The sequence below is a fragment of the Danio rerio genome, chromosome 12, assembly GCF_052040795.2.
Source record: "Danio rerio strain M-AB ecotype USA chromosome 12, GRCz13ab, whole genome shotgun sequence".
Classification (NCBI taxonomy): Eukaryota; Metazoa; Chordata; class Actinopteri; order Cypriniformes; family Danionidae; genus Danio; species Danio rerio.
The window spans coordinates 31996666-32024073 of NC_141032.1; the positions used below are offsets into that span (position 1 = coordinate 31996666).

At 37.5% G+C, this 27408-nt stretch overlaps 1 protein-coding gene and 1 long non-coding RNA gene across 3 annotated transcripts in view; one reads left to right on the forward strand and one right to left on the reverse strand.

The window, feature by feature from the left end:
- Positions 1 to 11234, forward strand: part of LOC147834501 (uncharacterized) — a 382782-nt gene extending 371548 nt beyond the window's left edge. The window contains exon 7 of one of the 2 annotated variants that reach the window (XR_015504250.2): positions 10062 to 11233. The gene's annotated coding sequence lies outside the window, so the exon portion shown is untranslated. Of the gene's footprint in view, positions 1 to 10061 lie in introns of both variants that reach the window. The other variant, XM_087276538.2, reaches the window with a different exon arrangement.
- LOC147834503 (uncharacterized) overlaps positions 1 to 27408 on the reverse strand; it is a 755156-nt gene that overhangs the window by 42602 nt on the left and 685146 nt on the right. The window lies entirely within an intron of this gene.

A 27408-nucleotide genomic window follows, 5' to 3' on the forward strand; every position in this document is an offset into this window, starting at 1 on the left:
CCAACAGAGACAGGCCTGCGCCGTGGGTTACGCCGGTCACTTGACGCAGAAGTATAAATCAGGCTTAAGTGTGTATGGATGTTTCCCAGTACTAAGACAGAAAGGTCATCCATTGCGTAAAAACTTATCCCAGATTAGTTAGTGGTTTCTTCCATTGTGGTGACCCCTGATGAATTAGGGGAAAAATTAACAAATGGATTGTTAGTGATTGAATTGTTGTCAGACTTATTGGGTACCATTATGTGAAAATTGAGACTCGTTTAAAATGATTCAAAACGATGATGATTCAAGACCCTCAGCCATATTACCCTGCAGCCCAAGACCGGTTACTTACTGAAGCTAAGCAGGGCTGATCCTGGTCAGTACCTGGATGGGAGACCACTAGGGAACACTAGGTTGCTGTTGGAAGTGGTGTTAGTAAGGCCAGCAGGGGGCGCTCAACCTGCGGTCTGTGTGAGTCCTAATGCCCCAGTGAAAGTGAAGGGGACACTACACCGTCAGTGGGCGCCGTCGTTTGGATGAGACGTTAAACCGAGGTCCTGACTCTCTGTGGTCATTAAAAATCCCATGACACTTCTCGTGAAAGAGCAGGGGTGTAGCCCCTGTGTCCTGGCCAAAGTCCCTCTATCGGCCCTTACGATCATGGCCTCCCAATCATCCCCTTCCACCGAATTGGCTCTATCACTGTCTCACCACTCCACCAATTGCTGGTGTGTGGTGAGCGCACTGGCGCCGTTGTCCTGTGGCAGCCGTCGCATCATCCAAGTGGATGCTGCACACTGGTGGTGGTGTGGAGAAACCCAGACTCATGATTGTGAATTGCTTTGTGTGTATAGCCATACACAATAAATGTGCTATATAAAATACACATTACATTACAAAATCTACAACACAATTTCAGTGAAATTGAAACTTTTTAAGGCCCAAAAATGTGTTTTTCAAATTTAAGACTTTTTAGGACCCAGCGGACATTCTGATTAAAAGCATCAGCGAACATGCAAATGCCTTCTTATATTATTAGAACATTTTTAAATAACATGTAAGGTATTTTCTGGGTAAAAGGATTTTGATTGAGATAATTGGGAATACCTGTCCTAGTACGAAAGTCATTGCATCCATCAGAATTCTTTGCTAAATACACCTTCAGAACTCTGTATTTGTGTATGTAAAGTGGGGTTAGATGTAGAGACGTGTTCTGAAGAGTGAACACATCCTTCCAGTCAGTGGGTCATTTAAACCATATGGTACCCTGGATGGTACAGATTTCACAGTTTTGTAGTTGGGCACTGTGGGACTAAGAGAATACTCTCCCTAAATGTTCATCTTCCAAAACAACAAAGTAAACAGGACTTGACTTTTAAGCACATTTGTATGGATGAGCAGACCTAGAGTATCAGACTAGACAAAAACAGAGAACACATAATCTGCTCAAGCATGTACTTAGAGCTGTTGGTATACTTACAATTATACAAAACAAAGTATTAGGATGCAATATTGTGATAGTAATTTGATCCAAAAAGGCATCTAGCAGCAGGAATGCAGGGATTTTGATGGCTTTATTAGGAGTCAGACATTAATAATTTATTTCAGCCAAAGTGCTCGATAACACGAGGGTCACCAAGATCAATTGAACATTATTCATCTGGACACATGATCTAAATTTGTGGCCCCATGTGAAATAAAGCAGCTTTTATTAGGATACTGGTATAATTTTATACATAATTCTCAGAAGTGTTATTATTTATAGTGGAAAACTTTGAAAAAAAAAATCACACAGTTTGCGCAGTTAAGGTTTTATATCTCACTTCATCTTAATCCAAAGCTGCTGGTTTATTATCTCACTTCACAATTTTACAGCTCTTTAACCTGTCAGTTTCTAGCCTAACATAAAAATCACATCGTCTACACATTTGAGTGTAGTTGCAGAAAAATAAACACTACACACACACACACAGACAGAAAGGACATGTCCTTGGATAACCATGAGTTCTGCACCGGTTCACCCTTCTCAAATTGATAACAAGTTGGGAAGGAGAATGAAAAAGTAATTGATTTTCACTCTTGTCAGATCAGACAAGTGCAATGCTCAGACCTCCATTAGATTCCTATAGACCTTACAAAACCATTACATTATACAAATTGGTTAAAACTTAAATAACCAGCCGTGAAATAACCACAAGTTTTATTCCCGTGGCCAATGTGCAAATGACTTTCTCAACTCGTTATAAAAGAAACAACACTGTTTTGCATGAGGTATCCCTTTTGTCCTCCTGGCTGTTTCATCACATGCCGCGAGAAGTAATTTTCTCAATAAGACAGGAGAACAGGAGCAGAGTGCCACTGAGTAATGACTCACATTAGCGGCCAGTCTTTATCTAGGCATCTTCATCAGAGCCCCCCCTGCCGCCAAAAGAGCTGCATGAACTGCATTCGCCCCCCTCCCCATCCGAGCTGTATTCACCTCGACTCGAGTCAACCTTCACCTGACCGACCACACATTCAGCACCAACACAAACTCACACTGAGCATTGCGGTCCAGCAATTATGGAAAAAGAGGGGGGGAAAAAAAACAGCTCTTTTATTTTCATGTCTTTATTTATTTATTTCCACCGCTTGAGCTTTAAGCCATTTATTATGACAGATGATTCACTCTCTTTTGTGTGAATTGCTCAAAAGCCTGCATCGGGTGTGGAATTTGAATAAAGCTACAATGTCCTTCTGCAACCTCAGAAACGTCAAATCCTGCCTGTGGTCTTTGCGTTCATTCATCGAGTCTCTCAGGCAACGCTAGCAAACATATGGGCGACATTTCTACGTGTTATTTCTAAATGTGTGTGCGTGGCATTGTGCATGTGCCGATCCTCCCACACTTTGACATTTTGCACAATGGAGGTCCTTCCTTGAACATGCTGATGGCTTCGCTGAGATATGATTCAGTCACAGTCTGGATAAATATCAGCTCGCAGTGTAATATTGCGATATCACAGCTCAGACTGTGTGGCCTGGTAACACCGCTCAAAAACAGTTGTATTAGCACTTGCTTGAATTAGCAATCACAAGGCCATAGGCTGTTAATCTCTTTACTGCTAGTGTTTTAATGCAGAGAGTGTATGTAAAGATCAGGGGTCAAGCATGAAAGCCACCTGTGCCGTGCTGGCTGCAATGAACTGCATTTTAAATAGAAATGAAAAGTCTGTCAGGACGAATTTTGAATGTGGGCTTGACAAAAATTTCTCTGAAAGCTTTTTAAAAAGTTCATAAGGTCGTAGACATTTTAAGTAAAAGAATGGATGGATGAAACAAAAAAACTGAAAGAATGAAAGAGAACTTGAAATTATGAATGAGTGGCAGACAAAAATGGTAACACTTAATAGTTACACACTATGAATCATCTATTAAGCATAGTGAATTCATTATCAGCATTAACTGTACATTAATAGACGTTTACAACTGCAGATACAAATGCTCTAATCTTGACTTATTTTAAGCACACTTTAAATGTGCTTAATAGTTGTACTTTCATACTTTGTTACTGATTAATTTTTCATGGCTAAATAAGGAATCGCATTATATATAAATCATTTGTATTTAAGAGTAGCTGGTGGGTTTTAGGATAATTTAGAATTAGTTAGTAAATGATAAATAAATTATTCAAATTAACATTTGTATATTATTATTCAGGCATATAGTAATGGTTACTATGTATGTTAATAAATCGTCACCTTAGAAATATAAGGTTCTATCTGCGTTCTAAATGATTTGAGATATTGAGCTTCAGAGATATTGAGCTATTGAGACATAAATGAAGGTAAATGAAGATAAAACCTTCTCATTCTGAAAAGTCATTTTCTACTTAGAATTATACGGTTCCATCTGGCAGATCATTCATTGAAGCATTACTTATCAACAAATACAATAAAACAATATATATAATTTAGTGTTGTAACAATACAGTATGTTGATGCTTGAGAAAGTTAAAATTTAGATTTCTGTAACATTTATTTCATGTTTTAGGATAATTATTTTTTTCTTTTAAAATTAAACACACAAGGCTGAGCTAAATATTATTTTTCCAATGCAGCTGTTAATTTTATCTAATTATTATTATGTTCATGTTTATTAAATTTTATGCTTTAAATAAATTATTGAATTACAGTATATTTATTGAAGTATATGCCCCATGAAATAAATTAAGTATTTGCCTTTCAAGGCTTAATATTAAACTTATAGACTCTAAAAGAAACAGACGATGACCAAATGAGTTTAATAAACGTTGAAAAGCGTTTTACTGACTATATGTGGTTGGGGGGCTTATAATTCTAACTTTAACTGTTTATGTTACAATATTACAGATTTTTTTTACAAATATTTTTTATGATTTTATTAATTAAATTGAGTATAATTGCATTTAATACATGCATCCTGGTAAACAAAAATACTTTAATCATTAATAAGTTAAATTAAATAGATTTTTGTTTAATCAGTGCATTCATTTATTCATTCATTTTCTTTGGGCTAGGTCCCTTTATTAACCAGGGGTTGCCACAGTGTAATGAACCACCAACTTATCCAGCATATGTTTTACAAAGCGAATGCCCTTGCAGCTGCAACCCAACACTGGGAAACACCCATACACACTCATACACACACATACACTTCGGACAATTTAGCTTACCCAATTCATCTACCGCCCATGTCTTTGGACTGTGGGGTAAATTGGAGAACCTGGAGGAAACCCACGTGAACACGGGGAGAACATGCAAACTCCACGAAGAAATGCCAACTGACCCAGGCGAGGATTGAATCAGCAACCTTCTTGCTGTAAGGCAACATCGCTACCCACTGTGCCTCTGCGCCACCCTAATTCAGTGCAGCCTATTAAAAATAAAATGTGCTTTTATGAATACAGTAAAATATCACATTTTAAAAGCTAATTACACAGAATAAATATAAATGTTGTATAAAATAACTTAACTTGCACAAAAAAAATAAATAACAATACTCACAATATTTCACAATAATTGTCTACTAGTTTTTGTTTTAATAAAAATAAAATTGGCACAGACCATCTTGTGTCTTTTTGAAGCAGAAAATAAGTTCTCAAGCATTCATTATCTGAGTGCTTAAAGTCAGCTTCTGTAGCTTTGTTTGCAGCGCTCTCTCTTTAGCGCAGTGATTTGGAAGATCTCAGAGGGAGGCGAGAAGGCAAGAGCCGCTCAGGACGGCCCTGTTGAATTCTGCTTGTGTGTAAACACGAGCGCAGAAGTGGAGAGTAAGACTAGGAGGACAAGCGTTTGAAGAGTGGAAGATGAGATGCAGCTCTCTGTAGGAGATTAAGCAGACCTCCCACAGTAACCTTGAAACACTGAGCACCACTGACTCAGTCTACACTCCACGATCTGCTGGAGCTACAAATCAAATTACTGTGCTGGGGGGCTGACAGCAAAATTGTCTGTCTTCTCTCTCTTTATTGCCAAGAGCAAACCCCCAATAGGTTATAATGACAGCAAATTAAGGCAGAGGAAGAGAGAGACTGGAGGGAAAAGGCATATTTATCTCTCCTGTCTCTTTTCTCCCCAGGCCTCTTCACTCGGATCCGATTCTTTCTTTTATAGGCTTCATCTTAGACATGTATGCAGGCTAATAAAGCTTATTGGCTTTTTATTGATCCGCACGTGGATAAGGTTTATGTGTGTATGTATCCTCCTCGCTGACGCCTGATGTGATCGAACGGGAGTCGCAGACTGTCACATTTATCAGGCAGACTATCTGTGCTTTCTTTTGCCTGTTATCACGTTTGCACGTCTGGAATCGCTGTTGTGTGAACTCGTGTGAAATCTAATTTTCTGCATTTTAGAGTTGTACGCGGGGAAAAACAAGAGTTGATAAACAGCTTTCCGAAAGGCTGATAAAACACATTAAATTCATCCAAGCTGAAACTCTGCTCTCAGTAGGTCTTATGATATGATATCCCCAGTGTCATAAAAACTCCAGCTTTCGGCAGTTGCCTGATAGTTGACCCTTTCTGCGGTGCACGTAGCCTATTATTACTAATACCACTGTGCTTAACGGGTCAGAAATACGTCCAGATGTCCAAGCACCCTACTGTATGTAACCTCCGACCATTGCTTGAAATCCATTCACAAAACTGAGCTAAATTACATGGCATTAAGCTACAATCAGGAGTCTTGATATGACTACCAATTTTTGGTCATTATGATCAGCTGAATGCTTTATTACAACTGTAAAGTTCTTGATAAATTATATGTAAGCTCTCTATTGACATTTACTTCTCATAAAGTACAGTAATGCTACAGATGTTGCTTTGGTTATATTTTTAACAGTGATGTTCAGCATTGGGGAATGTACTTTTAAAAGTAGTGCATTAAAATATTGAGTTACTCCCCCCAAAAAAATGTTGTGCACATGTTTTATTTAAATAAAACTCCAGATTTGTATATTTGTTATGGCCAATTTCTGTATTTCCTTAGGGGAAATTTAAATGTAAGATTCTGAAAATTAGATTTTTCAGAAAGATTCAAATTTACCCTTCTCCAGGAGTCTCTGGACTCTCACTGTGCATAATTATTGTTGGATACCCAAACCAGTGTCTATATAAGTACTACAGTGTCTACAATTTGACTGAATCAGAACACAGATTTTGCTGCCTCATTTTGTTACCAATTAAATGCCCAAGATGTCAATAGCAATCAGCAAACAGGAGAGCTGGAAGATTGGAAACATGTTTCTTTACATGAATAAATCAATAGGCTAAATTTAAATCAGTAAGCCATTTTCATCGATCATAACTTCTGTGAAAAAGCACCGACACAGCATGTTATTGCATGACAGACTGCCAGGCTTATACAATGTCATGCTTATAGCCTATAAATTCTTGTAAATCTTATAGTAAAATAAACCGTATACTCCATTTTTTTAAACAATATCATGCAAGAGGCCAGGACAAGTGCCATTATTGATAGAGAAATCAAATATGGTCCTATTTCTGCAAAAGAATTGCTGAAATTTGAGGCTGGAATCTGTTAATAGTACAGTAAGTGAAGTTTATTCATAAACTAATTTCGAGAGGATCACGTGCTTATGATTGACACGGCTGGCCCAGAGTCAAGCTAATGTACGAACCACCAATCAGACAACTCCTAACCAAGTATAAATAACCAAACACCTTACCTTTAGTCATCTTCGTCTTGAAGAATCCCCCCTTCCACCCTTTCGCCTCCTCCTTTGTCTACAGGGCAGCACGGCGGCTCAGTGGCTAGCACTGCAGCCTCACAGTAAAATGCCTCCGGTTCGGGTATCTACCCAAACGGTCAGCATTTTCGTGCGGAGTTCATGTTCTCCCCGTGCTTGCGTGGGTTTTCCCCGGGTCCTCCGGTTTCCTCCCACACTCCCAAAACATGACACTTAAGTAAATTGACTAAACCAAATTAGCACCAAATTCGATTCAATTCTTTCAGCAATGCATCACCTTAGCAACCCTCACGCAGCAGGAGGGAGGGGGGTTCTCGAGATCTACCCGAGCTCAAACTCCTCTCTCGCCCTGCAACGGGAGGGAGCCCCGGGCTTGAGGCTCTCATGAGCTTGGGGCTCTCTCCCGGGACAGCATGCCAAACTAGCTTATTACCAATCATCAGCTAAGTGTGAACTCTTAAACTGTTATTTAGAGTTTAATTATTTTAGTTGGGTTAGGATTAATTGTAAATTTGTAATGTAATTTTATTTAGTAATTTATATTTGTTTATGGCGGTGGCTCAGTTGTTAGCACTGTCGCTTCGCAGCAAGAAGGTCGCTTGTTTGAGTCCCGGCTGGGCCAGTTGGCATTTCTGTGTGGAGTTTGCATGTGCATCTCATGTTCATGTGGGTTTCCATCGAGTGCTCTAGTTTCTCCCACAGTCTAAAGACATGCAGTATAAGTGAACTGGATGACCTATATTGGCCATAGTGTATGAGTTTGTGTGTGAATGCGAGATTGTATGAGTGCTGCAGCTGGATGGGCATCTGCTGCGTAGGACATGTTGGAATAGTTAATGGTTTATTCCGCTGTGGCAACCCCTGATAAATAAGGCACTAAGCTGAATCAAATGAATCAATGTATTAATATTTGTTTGCAAGTTTATATTTGGATATATGTGGGCTTGGTATTAAAAAAGTAATAAATTTAGTCTACACTGTAAACCCCGCTGTTGTCATTACTAAAGATATTAAGTTATTTTAGCTTGACATTACTTAAAATAACAAGTTTTGGCATCAAAACTTAAACAGGTAAGTTTAGAATAATCATTAGGCAGCAAAAAAAACTTTTTAATTAATGTTTTAAGTTCTCTGAACTTAACATGTTAATTTCTTTAAACGATTCACTATGTCTCTGTTTAACAGAGATGCCCAAAGTAGGGTCTGCAAACCAAATTGTAACCTTTGATTTGGCTAAATTTTCCATCTGAGAGGATAATGAGAATGATGGAGAGGGTTGAGGCGAATGATTGTTTGTTTGAGATCTAAAAATTTTTGTTTGTTTTAAAGCTGAGCTACAAAAAAGCTAACTAAAATTAAATGTTTTAAATAAATGCTGTAAACCAATATGTTTTTTTTATAAAATGTAAAACCTGTCACCCGACAGATAATAGAATATACAGAAGACATCGGCAAGCAAATCAAGGCAAAAACTGGTGCAATTTTGTTATAAATTCGATTGTTTTGTTTTTACTGTAGTAAGTTTATTATAAAATGTAAAAAATATACTGTATTAGCTAATATAAAACATATAAAAAAAGTCATTTTTAAACAAATTACCCATGGCAAATTACCCTACCTATATTTGCCTTTGGCCCACTAGCCTCAATTAAGTTTGGTTTTTGCCCCTTCATAAGAAAATTCGGGCACCCCTAGTTTAAAATTATTGGTTGCATATGAAATTCTGCCTTGACAAAGACGCTAATTGGTTGAGATAGGTTATACGACACAAGGTGGTGATTTTGCTTGTGATGCTCAATTTTGCTGAAGTGCAGCAGGACAGAGGCACTGCCTGAACTCATCTGACAAAAGAGAAAAGTTAAATTAGCAAGTAGATATTTAAATGACACGGTGGCAAAGTGGGTAGCGCTGTCGCCTCAAAGCAAGAAGGTTGCTGGTTGGAGTCCCAGCTGGGTCAGTTGGCATTTCTGCAACCCAGGCTCATTCTGAAATTGTGGTCCCGCGGACGTTTCTGGAGACCGCTAAATACATCCTGGGAGGTAAGTATTTGTGCAGTTTTTGTTTTCGCAAATCCACAAAAGGCCACTGTGCGAGCTTTTTTGCATGTCAAACGTCTCTCCAGCGCCGTTCGCGTTCGCGACGTTCTCGGGTAAACCCAATGGAGGACGCTGTTGAACGACCATCCATCCGACTGGCTGAATGATTGACTGGGCTCCGGTTTCCCCCACAAATCCAAAGACATGCGCTATAGATGAATTGGGTAAGTTAAATTGTCCATAGTGTATGTATGTATGTCCTGGTCCTCCAGGTTTGGGGTTGAGTGTTGGGCTAATGAAAAATTGTTGGGCTCGCAAAAATTAGTTGTTACGAAACCCCAGCATGGTGTGGCAAAATATCAACTTTGATATAAATGGCCCTGGGAGTAAGGAAAGAATGTGGACGTTTAGTCTTTTAGCCATTTCAAGTTATCTGTATCAGGGTGTATAGGTTTAAAACAGTTTATACAGTATATTGTTCAATAAAAAAAAATAAATCATCATTACCAACATCATTTTGTGTGTCTTTTAAGTATCATTTAAGTTAATTTGGCACAGCTTGTGCAAAAAACAAATCTTTAAAAATACCCAGCTCTACTCATATTGCAAATAGTATGTGCGCCTAATTGTTAATTTTGATTGGTTTACAAGAGATAAACCAAATTGAGTGACTACCAATAGATACAAAGAATGTGATTACCGACTGATAACAATGTGGGGCTTATTGAACTGCAGTAGCTGTTAAAAATGTGTAAATATATTACATGTTGTGCATATCGGTGTTGTTTGTTTATTTTGTGCCAATCCTTCTAGGGCAGTTTCCATCACATCACACAGGCTGAACTCTCCATCCTCTGTCTGACTCTCCTGACCCTGCAGCCATCTTGCAACTCACCTTCCAAAATTACTTTTGCACTAGCAAAATAAATGGCATGATGGTTTTCCCCAGACACAGTATACACTATATTCATTCCCCCAGGCAAAGTGCCCTAAAGTTGGAGGGACAAGCAGTAAATCTGCACACCGTTTGAGATAAATTAGACTCAGAAAGGACCAGACTACAGCTCGGGCATCATTACGTCAAAGGTTACCGATGCAGAGTTAACGGGGTGAAAATCAATTACATGCCTGGTTCACCTAATTGATATCTACCACAGCATGAAGATAACACCCAAAGCATTATATTTGTATTGAGCGCGAGTTAAAAAGCCTATTTATATTCAAGAGGGTGAGGACATTTTTGATGGGAAGCACAACCGGCAACTTGAAATGTAAGATTAAATTAAACTGTTTATTTAGAGTGAGATGCCAATGACTGGGGCTGTTCGAATATGAGCGGATGAGCCCAGGCGGACTTGTTACAATGCAGGTGCGCAGCCTCCTTTATGAAAAGCCGACAGAACTACAACATCAAACATCAGAGGGCTCTGATACAGATGGCTCTTTCCAGAGCTTCTGATACTGTCTTCAATCAAGTAGCCCAGAAAAAGGAGAAGACAAGCAATCTTCACCCTTCAGGATAGACAGTGGTCTCTCGTACTCTCCTCACCGCTGCCTGAGATGGTATTGACTCTTCTTACGGGGACCCAGAATAGGAGTGTATTACTGTGATCATAATCAATATAGCTGCAGAGAGATATGACACTCACCCTTGATTGGACACTCTAAGAGCAACACAGGGCCATTTCATCCACATGTAGGTCATCTGATCTAGATAGAGGAAGACATTGTAAGGCAGTATGATGGTGAGAACCAATACATTAATTTTACTTCAAAATACATGTTAAAAAAAAGCAGTTTGTACATGGGCTTGAATATAACTATTCAGTGAACACACTTTAAATTTTACAATTTTGTTTTCAAAATTATTTCTTAAATGTTAAAATATATTTTAGTAATGAAAATGTCAAATTTCTTAAAATCATAAAACATATTCAATTTAACATTTCATTAAGATTTTAATAAATTACATTTTTGAGAACCTCAAAAACATTTTCTTTTCTTCTGTTCTTCTGTTTCATTTTCTGTGAAATTTTGTTCTGTTTCAGTGATTGTTGCTTTAAAGGGCACGTATTTTACCCCCTTTTTTCAAGATTAATGATAAGTCTTTTGTGTTTCCAGAATGTGTCTTTAAAGTTTCAGCTCAAAACACACATCAGGTCATTTATTATACCTTTCAGGATACTGGAAATTTCTGCTCTGAACACAATGTAGCTGTTTTTGTTGCTAGTTATCCCCGCCCACCGTTCCCTTGTGCCTGTTAGAGTGTGCCTCAATCTCAACCTCAGCTGCGCCAGATAAATAGCACAGTGAAGAAAGCAGGTCTCATATTTGTGAGAAATACTACAGTAAGAATTTTCCCAATGATTATTTGATGTATTTGTTTCGGGAGTTAATTCAAGCATTTCTGCAACGATGAGTCACACACAATGTTGTCACAATGTTGCACACACAGCATGCGCGTTTAACTTTGCACTGTATGATACACATTAATATCCACTGCTGTTTTGATATTCGTTATGTTAATGTACAAAATAAACCAGATTTAACGTCCACAAACCAGGATTGAAGCATCTTCTTTTATAATTGTACTGACATGCGGCTGTGGTGATAAAGTAAAATCACAGTTATTCATTACAAACATGTACTGTTTTAAAAACTGTTTTAAACTTGTAAAACTTATTCTTGATCATGTTTGATGATGATTGATGTTCACAGAGAGCTGAACCGATCTATTAATCCTAGTTGCTTTCGGCACGTCTTGTCTTGTTTATATGATTATACGAGTTACTACCAACCCAGGCTCATTCTGAAAACGTAGTCCCACGGATGTCTCTGGAGACCTCGAAATACGTCCCGGGAGGTACGTATTTGTGCAGTTTTTTTTTTCGCGAATCCGCAAGAGGCCGCTGTGCGCACTTTTTTGCATGTCGAAGGTCTATTGCGAGCGACATTCTCGCATAAACCCACTGAAGGCTGCTGTCAAACAACTGTCCGTCCGACTGGCTGAATGATTAACTGGGCAACCGGCCAATCGGCCGATCCACCCTGCTCCTTCTTCCCTAAACTCAAGCGGTTTTACCAGTTGACCAGCCCTTGCTTACTACCCTAAAACCCAACCAACAATTTACAATAAAAAAAGCTGTCCAGAAAAAGAAAAGCCCTCGTCTGATTTTGACCACATTTTTGGATTTGACCACATTCTCAGCCTGTTGTTTACTTGTTCACTATATTTATTGGGTTCTGTTTTTGTCTTACCTAATTTCTAGAACTGCTCCTCTCTGGACATGAACCTGGTCGTCGAGAGCTCCTCTCTGCGTCATCAAGTCTGCCGACGTACACGACGAGCTAACCAGACAAACTGGAAAGCCCTCCACATGGAGGTAAGCGGTCAGCTGGCAAGCACAGAAGGGAATGGCATCACACCGCCCAGTAGTGTTTGCTTAAAAAAATGAAATGCAGTCATACGTACCTCAAGCCTTGTAATTCGCTGTCTCCAGAAAGGTCCACGGGACTAGGTTTCCAGAATGAGCCTGGGTTTTGTTACTGAAACCTGAAACCTCTGATGGCATGTACAAGAAAAAATGTAATTCAAAGTGTTTCTAGAGACTGTTTTTAAGGAAGTGCAATTATAAAAATAGAATTTTTTTTTTTTTTTTACCATTAGAAGCTAGCTATATTCACATACTGTTGTGTGAAATGTAAATAAATTCAAGAGTCTTGGTGTGATTATAGAGTCAGATCTGAATTTTAATAGCCTTGACAAAGCAGTACGTAAATCAGCATACTATCATCTCAAAAACATTGCAAGAATTAGATGCCTTTAGTGAGGACTTAGAGAAACTTGTTCATGCTTTTATTAGCAGAAGGGTGGATTGCTGTAATAGACTCCTCACTGGCCTTCCCAAAAAGACAGTTGCAGCTCATCCAGAAAGCTGCTGCCAGGATTCTGACCAGAACTAGAAAATCAGAGCATAACACCAGTCCTTAGGTTCTACTCTGGCTCCCAGCTACATTCAGAATAGATTTTAGAGTATTACTACTTGTCTAAAAATCACTAAATGCCTTAAGACCTCAATACATTACAGATATGCTCACTGAATACAAAGCTAACAGATCCCTCAGATCTTTAGGATCAAGTAAATTAGAAATTTCAAGAGTTCAGTCGAAGCAGGGTGAATCCGCCTTTAGCTACTATGCCCTTCACTGCAGGCTTTCAGAAATGATCAGATGTGCTCCAACATTAGGCACATTCAAATCAAGGCTGAAAACACATCTGTTTAGCTGTGCCTTTACTGATTGAGCACTGTGCTACATCTGACAGATCGCACTGTAATGTCCTTCTTTTCTTTTTCATTATTCAGATATCTATATTTCAGATGTCTTTTTATCTGTTTTTATCATTTTTATTATTTTTATTCTTATGTAAAGCACTTTGAATTACCAATGTGTATGAAACGTGCTATATAAATAAATCTGCCTTGCTGCTAGACACCTGTGTTTAAATCCAATATAAAAGTGTTTTCGCATAAAAAAGATCCCCTTTAAAGTAAGTACAACGGATGTAATACTCCATCTCTAAAGTGCATGCATGTGACTCAATGAATATTAAAGATATCTTAAAGTGCATTTTGATTCTTATTATTAACAACTTGTTCTTAATTTTTTTTTTAAATGTACTCATTTTTGAAAACCAAATCTGTGTTAATTTGCATAACTGTTTCTAATTGTTATACAATCAGTAAATGTTAACTTCAACCTGGGTATAACATGGGTTAGTGAGCTTCCATTTAGCACTTTTTCCTTCAAGATCAATAGTCTTTTTTTCCACACAGTGCACTCAGTAAGAAGCTGAATTACTTGCCTACGTATCTCCTGTAAAAAGCTGTTGTTGAACTTGCCGCAATTTGCAGGCTTTGATTTGCCCACTCTCAGGCCACGTGGGGAATTCAACTCCGAGACCGCAGTGATGAAGAGGAGATAGCGGAAGCACACACGCATGGAATTTCATTAAATCGACACTGTGTTTTCATTTGCCAGAAATGCAGCTCTTCCTTATCAGCGGATTACCTATGAATGAGCTCTATTCTGCGTCCATCAATCTGGGGAGCTTTCACCTCTGCTCTGAGATTGCGGGGCCGGAGATAAGAGAGTGGGCATGACTATGCAATTACACACTTTATTTTATTTTCCATCCAGGACGAAAATGAAAAAGAAAACCCATCTCGGACTCTAAATCGCATTATCGCCGTCAGGGAATTTATGACACGTGTTTAAGATGGAGCGAGGAGATAGGAGGCTGCCAAGAAAGCGTTTCGGTACAGCTGAGATTCGGAGGAGAAATTTGAGAGCGCTACCGTAGAGAGGTGATCGATGGCGGGTCACAGTCAGGAGAGAAGTAATGCAGGCACTCGGAGACAGATAGGGCCAGCATTAGGATCACAAGGGTGGACTGATAAGCCTTTGCCCTCTTTTCAGGTCGAGACCACACAGTTGCACAGCAACAGCAGGGCTCTTCAAAACACCACCCTGCTGCAATCTGCAGGCCGCTCCACTTCCGCCAGGGGCTCGCTGTGAGTCAAGCAGACACATGGAGAGAGGAATGATTGGCGTGATACATTTAATGGGATTATAGATTACTATGTGACAAATGCAGCTTCGGACTCATAAATAGAGCAAACAGCCAACCCCGGCCATGTCGTACGTTTCAGAAGGATCAAATAAGGTCAACGTTTATTCTGCGTCCACAAATCATTAAAATGGAAAAGCTATTGGGCTGTTGGCAAGGTATCAGCAGGAGGGATGGCGAGAGAAGAGAAAGAGAGGAAGATTTATGCATGGCTAAATCAATTGTGAATGCAAATGTGCTGAGCAGCAGACTCAAGCGACCTAGGGAGGAGTCCAACTCCCTCAATTATGCAATTATGATTCATCAGAAGAATTCTCTCTTAAAATCCTGAAAATCAATGATATGCACTGCGGCTCCAGGATCCAGCACCCCAATCGGGTCAAATAAGCCTAAACTGCAATTAAATCCCTCTCATGCAGTTTCACATTCACAAAAAAAGCTAGATCTATTTGAAAACCCCTTTTCTTCAATACAGAAAAAATTTGCAGCTCATTAGAAAGGTGTAGACTTTTCATACGATTGTACTCCATGAACTTTAAAGAGATTAATCAAACAGGGTTTTATTCCATGCGTTGGGCTTTCACCTGAAATCTGCTTGAGAAACTGCTGAGACAGGAGTGCTAAAACTGCATTCTAAGCTAATGAAACATTTACCAACATTTTCATGGCTGAGGGGACTGGAGGCAGCTCATCTATGCGAGACTTATCAGCTGAACAAATCTGTTTCCAATACGCCGCGTCCAGGCTATTTAGATCAAGAGGGGTGTTTGAATTTTGGTTAAAAATAACAAGCCAGCTGCTACATGAAAAGAGTCTACTGGGGAAAAGCTGATTGGACCACGTTTTTAATTTACAGGCATGCAAAAAAATGGAGTAAAAGACTGGTTGGAGCTTACTATAACACTTTTTTTTTTTTAAATAGGGTGTAGTGATTTTAACATACAGTAAATTCACTTTATTGCAATAAATCTCCACTTTGGTCATCACAGTGGCACAGTGGGTAGCACAATAGCCTCACAGCAAGAAGGTCACTGGTTCTAGCCCTGACTGGGTCAGTGAACATTTCTGTGTGGAGTTTGCATGTTGTCCCTGTTTGCATGGGTTTCCTCTGGGTGTGCTGGTTTCCCCCACAAGTCATATGGTACAGGTGAATTGGGTAAGCTAAGTTGCCCATGGTGTGTGAGTGTGCATGGGTGTTTCCCAGTGTTGAGTTATGGCTGGAAGGGCATCTGCTGCATAAAACATTTGCTGGATAAGTTAGTGGTTCATTCTGCCGTGGCAGAATAAAGGGATCAAGCCAAAAAGAAAATAAATGAATGAACAGATTAAATCACCACTACATTGAAAAATGGATTTCAAAGGGCTCTACTAGCATTCATTCATTTTCCTTCAGCTTAGTCTCTACTTCAGAGGTTGCCACAGTAGAATGAACCGCTAACTATTCCAGCACTTGATTACACAGTAGATGCCCTTCCACCTGCAACACAGTGTTGGGAAACACCCATACACACTCATTCACTAGGCCAATTAGGGCCCAGTTTATACTAATAGGTTTCAGTTTTAAAATGGCATTTTAGAACGAAAATGATCCATGTCCACGCTGGTGTTTCATCTAGCATTTCTGAAAAGGTCTCCGTTCACACTATAGTGCTGAAAATGCACATCACATAACCACATACACTCTGGCATGCGCTGCAGTGTATGCGGATGTCTGAGCACCAGTCAGTCAGCAGGGGCTTTGAACACACCTCCCCAGGTGAGAGCAGCGCACGTCGGACAGTTTATTAAAGATCTATCGCTGAATGTCTCTGTTTTGTTATAAATATGCATACATTAAAGATAACGGTCATCTAAATATGTAGCTACATGATGCCTCAACATTTTTAGAGTTTAGTTGTTAATATCAAATAGAAAATAGCCAGTTCCCTATATCATGTCTTTATTTTATAGCTAAGATAGTGTAACAACGTAGCCAGGGCTATTTGAATAAGGTTTTAAGTAGCCTACACTGTTCCCTTTGAAGGTTTACCCGATGTGTCCTTGGGAGTTTTTTACATATAAAACTTGCAAAGTCTGAATTAACAAGAAAGGAATGCAAGACTGAACTTTGTGCACTTAATATTGAGAAAAATGCCCAATCAGATGTCTGTAGCCATGCCTCTGTTTTCAGATGTCTCCATTTTCCCCCATCCATACAGATACAGAGCAGCAGCATTTTAAAACAAATACGGCCTCTCCAAAATGCTCCATTTTTGGCGCTCACAAACTCTGGGTTAGTATGGACCAAAGACAAAACCGTAGCAAAACTATTAGGGTAAATTGTGCCTTAAGCTGCCTTTCCATTGCACACGACAAACAATAAGCGACAGACCGAAAGTCATTCATTTCCAATGAAGAGTCGTCCAGGAGCTTCTTGGAGATCCGATCATATCCATATGTGGAAAATTTGGATCCAATTTGATCTGCAGATTCATTAAAATATTTGAACTCTTTTTTTTTTTAATTTAGAAAAAAGTCTACATTAGGAAAACATTTCTATTCATAAATGAGAGATGAATTTATTTTAATATTGTCTCCACATTTCCTCCAATTTTTTTTTTTTTTTTTTTTTTTTTGTGGTCTATGACTTTCTAGTATTCTTTCATTCAACCATGGCAAAACTGAAAACTCTGTGCGAATGCCACAAGGGGGCGTATTCTGACAGTCTTGTCCGAATGTCAGTGGAAAGGTTTGCTTTAGTTTATTCAATTCACCTATAGTGCATGTCTTTGGACTGTGGAGGAAACCAGAGCACCTGGAGGAAACTCATGCCCATGCAAACTCCACACATAAATGCCAACTGACCAGCCGGTACTTGAACCAGTGACCTTCTTGCTGTGAGGCGACAGTGCTAACCACTGAGCCACTGTGCCACCCCTGGCATTCATTATTATAAGTGTTATTATTAGTCTCGTACTACTATCTACTATTGTTGATGTTTTGTTATGCTGCATTTAGCCAGTTTCTTTAAATCAATAGCGCTCATTACATTTTATTTCATAACTAGTGTTGCAATACGTCTGAACTGACAGCTATGAAAAAAACATGTCAGCTTCCGTTAACAGCGAAAGCATCTGTCATTCACATGAATTTTTAAATCAAAAACCTTGAGATCAAATAAATATGAGTTTGAACTCAAAAGTACGTACTGTAGAAGAAAAGAAAAAATACTGGGCATAAAAATCACTTTAAACCACAAGTGTTTTTCTTGTTGACAATTCCGCACAAAGAGATATGATCATTCTACTTCTCAGACACAGAGGGAACTCTACTGAGCATATGCTAAATAGGTGTCATCACTTCAGCTTGTTTGTGATTGAAGAAATTTAGTGCTAGAATTGCCTGCTAAAAAGCAATCATTGAAACAGCTCAACAGAGAACAGAATTCCATAGCTGCAAGACATTTCACACTATACTGCAAAAGCACATGTAGACTCAACTCTCATGAGCACCACTTTGTTTAGATTTTCAACCATTTTCTAGATAAACAGCTGGTTATGAGAATCGCAAATTTCCAAGTCAACACTGAAAAATCAGCAATAACGTTGCAATTAGAAGTGTTCAAAAATCATTTAAACGTTCACTTCAGAGTGACAGTCAGCTAAGAGAGCAATCGCTCATCCTGACCTAGTGTGCTAAAATGAGCTCATTACATATTTAATATGATAACTTAGTTCCTATATCTGTCACTCTTAGACCTGACAGTTTGTAGGTCAGAGGATAAAAGCATGCCATAAATGACTGTTAAAGTATGACATATTTGTCTAGCAGTAATGTTTTCACATTAAATAATGGTTCAGGTGTATAATACTACCCCTCTAATAAATCATAATAATAACCGTATATCTAAATTTAAAAGTGGTGGGGACAAAAACAGTCAAAGTGTATAAATGATTCCATTGATTGTTCAAATTGTGCAAAAGAAAATATATTTAACCAATGTTTACACTGCAAAAAATGCTTTTCTTACCTAGATTTTTTGTCTTGTTTCTAGTTCAAAATCTACAAATTCTTAAATCAAGAAGCATTTTATAGACCAGGAAAACATATTGTCTTGTTTTAAGAAATAATATGCCAAAATGAAGTGTGTTTTTCCTCAGATCAAGCAAAATAATCTTGTTTTTTGATTTGTGATAAGATTATTTTGCTTACCCCATTGGCAGATTATTTAACTTAATTTAAGGAAAAAACTCACTTCATTTTGGCATATTATTTCTTAAAACAAGACAATATGTTTTCCTGGTTGTCTAGATATGTTTTGTTTGTCTAGAAAATGCTTCTTGATTTGAGAACTTTTAGATATTTGGACAAGAAACAGGACTATTAAAGGCATAGTTACCCCCAAAATCTTTATGAGTTTCTTTCTTCTGTTAAACACAAAAGAAGATAGTGTGAGGAAACCTGAAGACCTGTAACCACTGACCTCAATAATTTATATATATATATATATTTATTTTTTTTATTTATTTATTTATTTTCTTACTAGGAAAGTCAATGGTTACAGGTTTGACCATAGATTTAAAGTGGGGTTAAGTAAAGAAAGAGTAAATGACAAAATTTACTGGGTGAACTAAAAGGTTAAACCCAGGCTCACTCTGAAAAGCTACCTCTATATACATTACTAGAAAGCACCAAATACATCCCAGCAGCTACATTATTTCACAGTTTTTGTTTTGGCAAAACCACCAGAGGCCAATGTTTATGCTTTTGAGATCTCAAATTTCTCTCGTAAGTGCCATTTGTGCCTGCTGTTCTCACGTAAATACACCAGAGGTCGCTGTTGACTGACTGTTTGACTGACTGAACGAACGACTGATTGACTGACCCACTCTCCTCCTTCCCTAAACCCAACCAATTGTATTGATTCACCCACCCACCCACCCACTTCCCTAAACAATTTTCAAAAGCAATCCAGAAAAAAAACTCAGATTCTCTTCTCTGTGTGACGTACATTGCGAACTAATGGGACAAACTGGTAACAGTGGGAGAGCCGTCCATACGGAGGTAAGCGATCAGCTGGTAAGCACGAAATGGAACATCCTTATACCACCATGTACCGTTCATTTTAAAGATGAAATACAGACTTAAGTACTTAAGGCTACATACTGTAATGCACAATATCCAAACGTATATAGAGCAACATTTTCAGAATGTTAAAAAGGCTAGTTCAGCCCACAATGAAATAAAATATTCTATCGAACTAATTCATGCATGCTTTAAAATGTTCATTAAAACCATCATAAAATGTTATATTCACAGATTTAATTCATTTGATGCATATAATGTTTACAGCATTCCAAAATGCTCATGAAAGCTAAAGCATGCTTGCTTGATGCATCCAAACCAATGAGTTCAATTCTGCTGCCGTTCCTTCGCTACGTGATAAGGAGAATAAATTCAGCACATCCCTGGAAGCTAGTGTAATATATTAATAATAAAAATCAACAATTTTACAAGCAGACAAACCAATGCACTGAGCTCAATTTCTCCATAGTAAAAGAACTGCACCTCAGAGTTTGTGTTTTGTGTTTGAAGTCGGCTGCCTCATGGGGTTATGGAATTATTATTAATCCAACATTTGAGATGGTGTGAGATGAGATCAGTCCATTAGTAAACCCAGTTAGCTAATCACATCATCTGCTGAAGGTGAAAATAAAGACTTTTTAAAGAGCATCGGGCAGCATGGTGGCTCAGTGTTTAGCACTGTTGCCTCATAGTGAGATGGTTGCTGGTCGAGTGCCGGTTGGGCCAGGAGGCTTTTCTCTATGCATTTTGTATGTTCTTCCCTTGTGTGATTAGGTTTTCTCTAGGTGCTCCTTTTACCCCCACAGTCCAAAGACATGCAGTAGACAGTGCATCCGGAAAGTATTCATAGCGTTTCACTTTTTCCACATTTTTTTATGTTACAGCCTTATTCCAAAATTGATAAAATTCCTTTATTTCCTCATAATTCTACACACAATACCCCATAATGACAATGTGAAAAAAGATTATTTGAAGTTGTTGCAAATTTATTAAAAATAAAAACCCTGAAAATTCACCTGTGGTAAGTTCAGTTGACTGGACATGAGTTGAAAAGACATACACCTGTCTATATAAGGTCCCAAGGTTGACAGAGCATGTCAAACCACAAACCAAGCATGAAGACAAATGAATTGGCTGTAGACCAACGAGAGAGGATTGTCTTGGGGCACAAGGCTGGGGAAGGTTACAGAAACATTTCTGCTGCTCTGAAAGTTCTAATAAGCACAGTGGCTTCCATTATCCGAAAGTGGAAGATGTTTGGAGCCACTTCCTGGAGCTGGTTGACCATCTAAGCTGAGTGTTTGGGGGAGAAGGGCCTTAATCAAGGAGGTGATTAATAACCCGATGGTCACTCTGTCTGAGGTTCAGCGTTTTTCTGTGGAGAGAGAAGAACCTTACAGTAGGACAACTATCTGTGCAGCAATCAGGCCTGTATGGTAAAGTGGACAGACGGAAGCCACTCCCCACCTGGAATTTGCCAAAAATGCATCAGAAGGACTCTCAGACCATAAGAAAAAAAATTCTCTGCTCTGATGAGACTGAAATTGAACTCTTTGGAGTGAATGCCAAGCGTTACTTTTGGAGAAGGCACTACTCATCACCGGGCTAATACCATCCCTACAGTTAAGCATGGGGGTGGCAGCATCATACTGTGGGGATGTTTTTCAGCAGCAGGAACTGGAAGACTAGACAGGATAGAGGAAAAGATGAATGCAGCAATGACCAGAGACATCATGAATTAAAACCTGCTTCAGAGTGCTCTTGACCTCAGACTGGGGCGACGGTTTATTTTCCAGCAGGACAATGACCAAAAGCACACGGTCAAAATATCAATGGAGTGGCTTCGCAACAACTCTGTGAATGTCCTCGAGTGACCCAACCAGAGCCCAGACCTAAATCATATTGAACATCTCCAGAGAGATCTGAATATGGCTATACACCCCATATATATCCCATATATACCCCTATACTTCCCATCCAACCTGATAGAGCTTAAGAGGTACTGCAAAGGGGAATGGGCAAAATTCGCAAATACAGGTGTGCCAAGCTTATGGTCTCATCATATTCAAAAAGGCTTGAGGCTGTAATTGCTGTCAAAGGTGCATTAACAAAGTATTGAGCAAAGGCTGTGAATACTCATGTACATGTCATTTTTTCAGATTTTTTAAATTTTAATAAATTTGCAACAATTTCAAAAAATCTTTTTTCACATTGTCATTATGGGGTATTTTGTGTAGAATTTTAAGTAAATAAATTATTATATTTTGCAATAAGGCTGTAACAAAAAGTGAAGCTTTATGAAGACTTTCTGGATGCTCTGTAGGTAATATGTGTAAATTAAATTAGCTTTAGTGAATGAAAGAGTGTGTGTGAATTTCCCAGCACTGGGTTGTGGCTGGAAGGGCATCCACTGCATAAACAAATGCATGGATTAAGGTTGTCTGTTAATTGCAGTGAGCCTATGATGGATTTCCATCAATTGCTGAGTTCCTGTCTGTCCTTGTAATAAATTTCTTAATTTTAGCTTGATTAGGTCTTTGTGTATTGAGCCTGCTGAGGGGGAATTTGATCAAAGCCTGGAGTGAAGTGAAAGCACGTTCTTCTCTCTACTAAAGATTCTCAAAAATTGCTCTGCTAGGGATCCACTCCGGGATTTAGATTCCCGCTCACGAAAAAAATTATAAATAAAAAACTGCTCTGTCCACATAATTTGAATAGTAATTATGTTAAATTAACAATAATTAAGTTTAGTTTTTTATTTTATGAACACAGCATATAAAAACTTATATTTAATGGTTTGGGAATTATTCAACACATTTAACAGAGATAAACAGAGTTTTATAAATATGTCAAAATTTACACCAAAGTGTGTGCATCTTACCTTTCATTTTCTGACTGTAGCATGTCAAATAACTGAGACCATTCTAATTTAAATAAAGTGTTGATTAAAGGAATGTGGCCTATAAAAAATTCAGTAAAAAGATTTTTTTTTTTCATTTTAATTTATCCATATGTCAGCGGCTCATTCCGCTGTGGCGACCCCTGATAAATCAGGAACAAAGCCGAAGGATAGTGAGTAAAGAGCATCAAGAAGTTTAAAAATGTGTTCCCATTTAGTTTCCCCAAAACAGCATAATTTGGATCAAAGCCTAAAAGGAGCAGTTTCAAAAAGTTATAATTATTTGTGTGGTATTTTGAGTTGAAACTCTAGGGACATTAGAGACTTATTTTACAGCTTGTAAAAAGGGGCATAACAGGTCCCTGTTAATAGGCTGTTATTTTTTAAATATTACAATTTTCACATGTTAATCTGGTCCATGACATGAACAAGCTATTAATTTAAAAAGCTCTCATTATTTATAACTCATTAACATTCTACAATCTCCATTTCTTAACATTAGTAACTAAACTCATGAAAAGAAAAGAACAACATTTAGTTAATCTTTGGTGATGTTAACTTCTTAGTAAATGTTTAATAACTCATTCAAATCAAAATGCATAATTATTTTATTAAATGGAGTTAATAATTAATACAGTTCAGTTTAGTTAATTTTTTTTAAACTAACATTATAGAACTAGCAACATATGTGATTATTTTTTAATGCATTACCTAATGTTTACTATTGAGACCTTGCTGTAAAGTGTTACCTGTTGCACTTTATAATCCTTTTGCTTTTTTTTTGTTTTTGTTTTTTGTTTAAATATTTGTTTACACTGAACCTTATTATACCTGTTAAAGTAACAGTGGCTATGTTTACATGGACATTAGTAATCAATTACTTGCCCTAATCTAAATAAGACAATATTTTGATTAAGGTGTTTACATGAGTTGCTTTTTGAATGTTCCTTCATGATCCCGTTTTAAATGTTATATCAAATAATTCAATAGATGTCATTGTGTCATTGGAGGTATTCTCATTTCCTCCAGAGTTTCATGTAATTTTGCGTGTTTCATTTTTAATTTGTCAAATTTAACTGCAGTTTGGCACTTTCACTTTCGTTCAGGAACATTTCATGCATGCCCCTGTGACAAATGAGAAATTGGATGCAATTATGAACTGCTGGATGTATGAACAACTGTGTTGTTTAAATGGAAAAACCTCTGCATCTTGCAATGCAAGTGTCTGTGATCCTTCACTGACTAGGTAGGTGCAGAGAATAATGTAAAACAGCCATGTTTGTATAAACTATTCTGTCGCAAAACGCTGTAAAAAGTCCTATATGACAGTAATAGTTTGATTGTCTGTACTGCACTTCAATAATGCAAATAATATTGACATTATTATTGACAATTTAGTCCAAATGTCTTAATTCGATTTATGATAGTTCGATTATGACCTAATCATATTACATTAATCAAAAATTTATGTTTACATGGTAGCCGCTTAATCAAAGTATTGTCTTAATCGTATCAACGTCGGATTATTAGTGTCCATGTAAACATACTCACTTTTGCAGCTTCCCAGCAAGCATTTTTTTAAAAGATGTTTAATAGACATCTAATAGATGTCTAAACATAGTCATCTTGGCTTGAACAAGACTAAATTTGGGCTGTCAGTGAAAATCTAATATGTCTAAGAATAAGCCAAAACTAGACTAGTCATTAAATAATTAGAAAGGAATGACTACACATAAAAGTCTGTCTAATCTGTCTATTGACTACTAGTCTAGTTTTGGGCTGTTCTTAGATGTCTATTACATTTTCACTGACAGCCCAAGATAGCCTTGTTTTAGCCAAGCTGTCTACATTTAAATGCCTATTAGACATCTATTAAACACAAAATTGTTTGCTGGGTTGGGTTGATATTGTGATAATATCATGGGGAAAAATGCTTCAGAAATGAATCACAAAATAATTTGATACCGTCTTAAGTCTATTTTGGGGTAAACTACCCCTTTAGATGTTTCACTTCCTTTGCACTATGAGGAAAGTAACACATGATGCTGCTAACAAGCTGAACAAAAAACTGTTGCCAAAAACGGACGTCACAAAAACAACAGGAGCAGATAACTTGCCAAAAACCTGAATTACTCCTATGCGTTCATGAGGATGATGGACCACTACTTAACATTGGAGAAGAGGGGGGTCTGAAAAATGCTAGGCCTATGCTCACGATTTTGGCCTTTAAACAGAGGCTTCCTGCAGGCTTCACCTCTGATGGCCCCATCGATTTGATGCAGGCGCCCAACAACCGGCTGATATGAAAGACATTTGTGTTATGAGGGCTTTCTAGTTGAAGGGCAGTGTTTATGTGGAATAAGAGCCTCAAGGACAATATTTACTTAGCCTCACTTTGGTAGAAAATGTAATAAACCGGAACAAAAAACAAAGCACAGATCCTGTCTTCATAACACAAGATCAAATTATGTAATCGTGCATGTTCATGTCAACACAAACCAGTTCCGTTGATAGAAAGAAGTACCTACATCTTATTTCCATGGACTGGAAATATAATTCAACTGATTTCACATTATGCTGTGCCGAATATTTGTAACAATCTCATTATTCATCAAGACGCAAACATAAATGTGTATGGATTTATCAGCTTTTGACTGCTTCAATCGTTCGAGGAGAATAGATTGATTTATTAGTGAAAATTCAACTCAGCAGAAATCTATATGACATTCTTTCCAGTAAGGAGTCATCAAGGACATTTATTCAGATGGTAAAATCCTTCACCAAAAAGCACTCACATTCAGCCATTACAAAAGAGATTTATAATGGTTGGCGGATGTATTATCGCATTGCAGAATCGATACAATGCATTGTTTTTTACGTGCTAACTGAATTGTGCTGTATTGTGAAGAGCAAGCAGAGCAGACTGCAAGCAAAAGAGCTTTGCACCAAATCATTTGGATCTGGACATGTTTCATATACAGTTAGCATTAGCAAGAAAAATGGCTCAATAATGAACAGTTTAACACCCAAGCATGTCAGGGCCATGGCCTAAGCATGAGCACACTAGTGCCACAGTCTGAGCCAAGGAAATCTATTGAACAAAGAGTCAGCTATCTGTTAAAATTCCCATTCATCTCAATGGCACATGCTCATTTATGCATCTTATTGTTGCATCTGCTCAGTGATTTTTTTTTTCCCCTTAAATGTTCTTATTGCAATTTGTTGTGATGTAATTACTTTTTAAGTTTTGGCAAACTATAGTAGCATACAATTCATATACAATCTCATTCATGCACTGAAAAAGATAACTCTTAAGATTGACTTTTAAAAATCCTTGTAACAATTTGCACTAACACAATTTAAGTAAATTTTACATTCTTTTATCAGATACAATTAACTTGTCAATATCCTGTAAAATTTACTTAATGTTTAATCGAACACTCCTAAATTAACGAAGTAAAAGTTTTTTGACTATCTTACATTTTGAGTCTATATTTATTCAAATTAATCAAGTAATGTAAAGTTCATGTTTTAGCAAAAGATAATTTAAATAAATCTTATTAGTTACAAATTAGTATGTCTGGCATAACTTGTTTAATTAAAACAAACATTTCCACTGACTTGTAATTTCACTTTAGTTGAAGCAAATTAACTTACTGATCTCAAATTTAGCGTTAGATTTTCACACTTCGAGTGAAGCATCAAACCTTAATGTTGACAAAATGCCAAGATCCAAAGCATAAATGCTACTCTTCTGAAAGGTCGTAACCGCAAAACTAAAAACAATTACTCAAAACTATTCTTAATCTTCAAACTAATGATGATTAAACTCTAAGAAGTTTTTCTCTAAAATGTAAACACCTAAGATTACTTTAATTTTTTTAATATTCTACTCTGAATTCAGCCCCATGCAAAGCATTCTGGGAACCACGCATCCATTATGACATATTAATTATTAAAATTTACTTAATATTAATAACTTTGCAATAATTGGAAAAAAATGTAAATATTACAAATAAATAAATACTAATATTTAACTCTTTCCACTCAATATTACAAGTAAAAAACTTATGAGAGTAAATTTATTAGATTTTGCTACCCCAAAAAGTCATTTCTTTAGGTGTACATGCAATAATAAAAACCTTTATTTAACCAGGTAAGTCAACTGATAACCAGTTCTCATTTATGATGATGACCTGGCCCAGAGGCAACATAAAAAGATAGTAAAAAACAGCAGGGACACAGAACAATAACAATTTCACAAATGCAGATAACAACATATAAAACCAATGGAAAACTAAAAACAAGAACAGTGATCTTGTACTAATAATAGGGGGGAGTTTAACCATTAAGCAAGGTAAGCAGCCGCTTAGGGCCCCAAGACAACCGAGGGACCCCAATAAATGTCTAGCAGTGTAAATTATACCTATAAACTATATAACATCGTTTTCTATCACATTTTGTATGTGAGAGTTAAACAAATACCATTTTTACATCATAAAATATTATTTAATATACAATAAATCATAATATTATTATAATAGTGTAACGTTATGTAATTATAATAA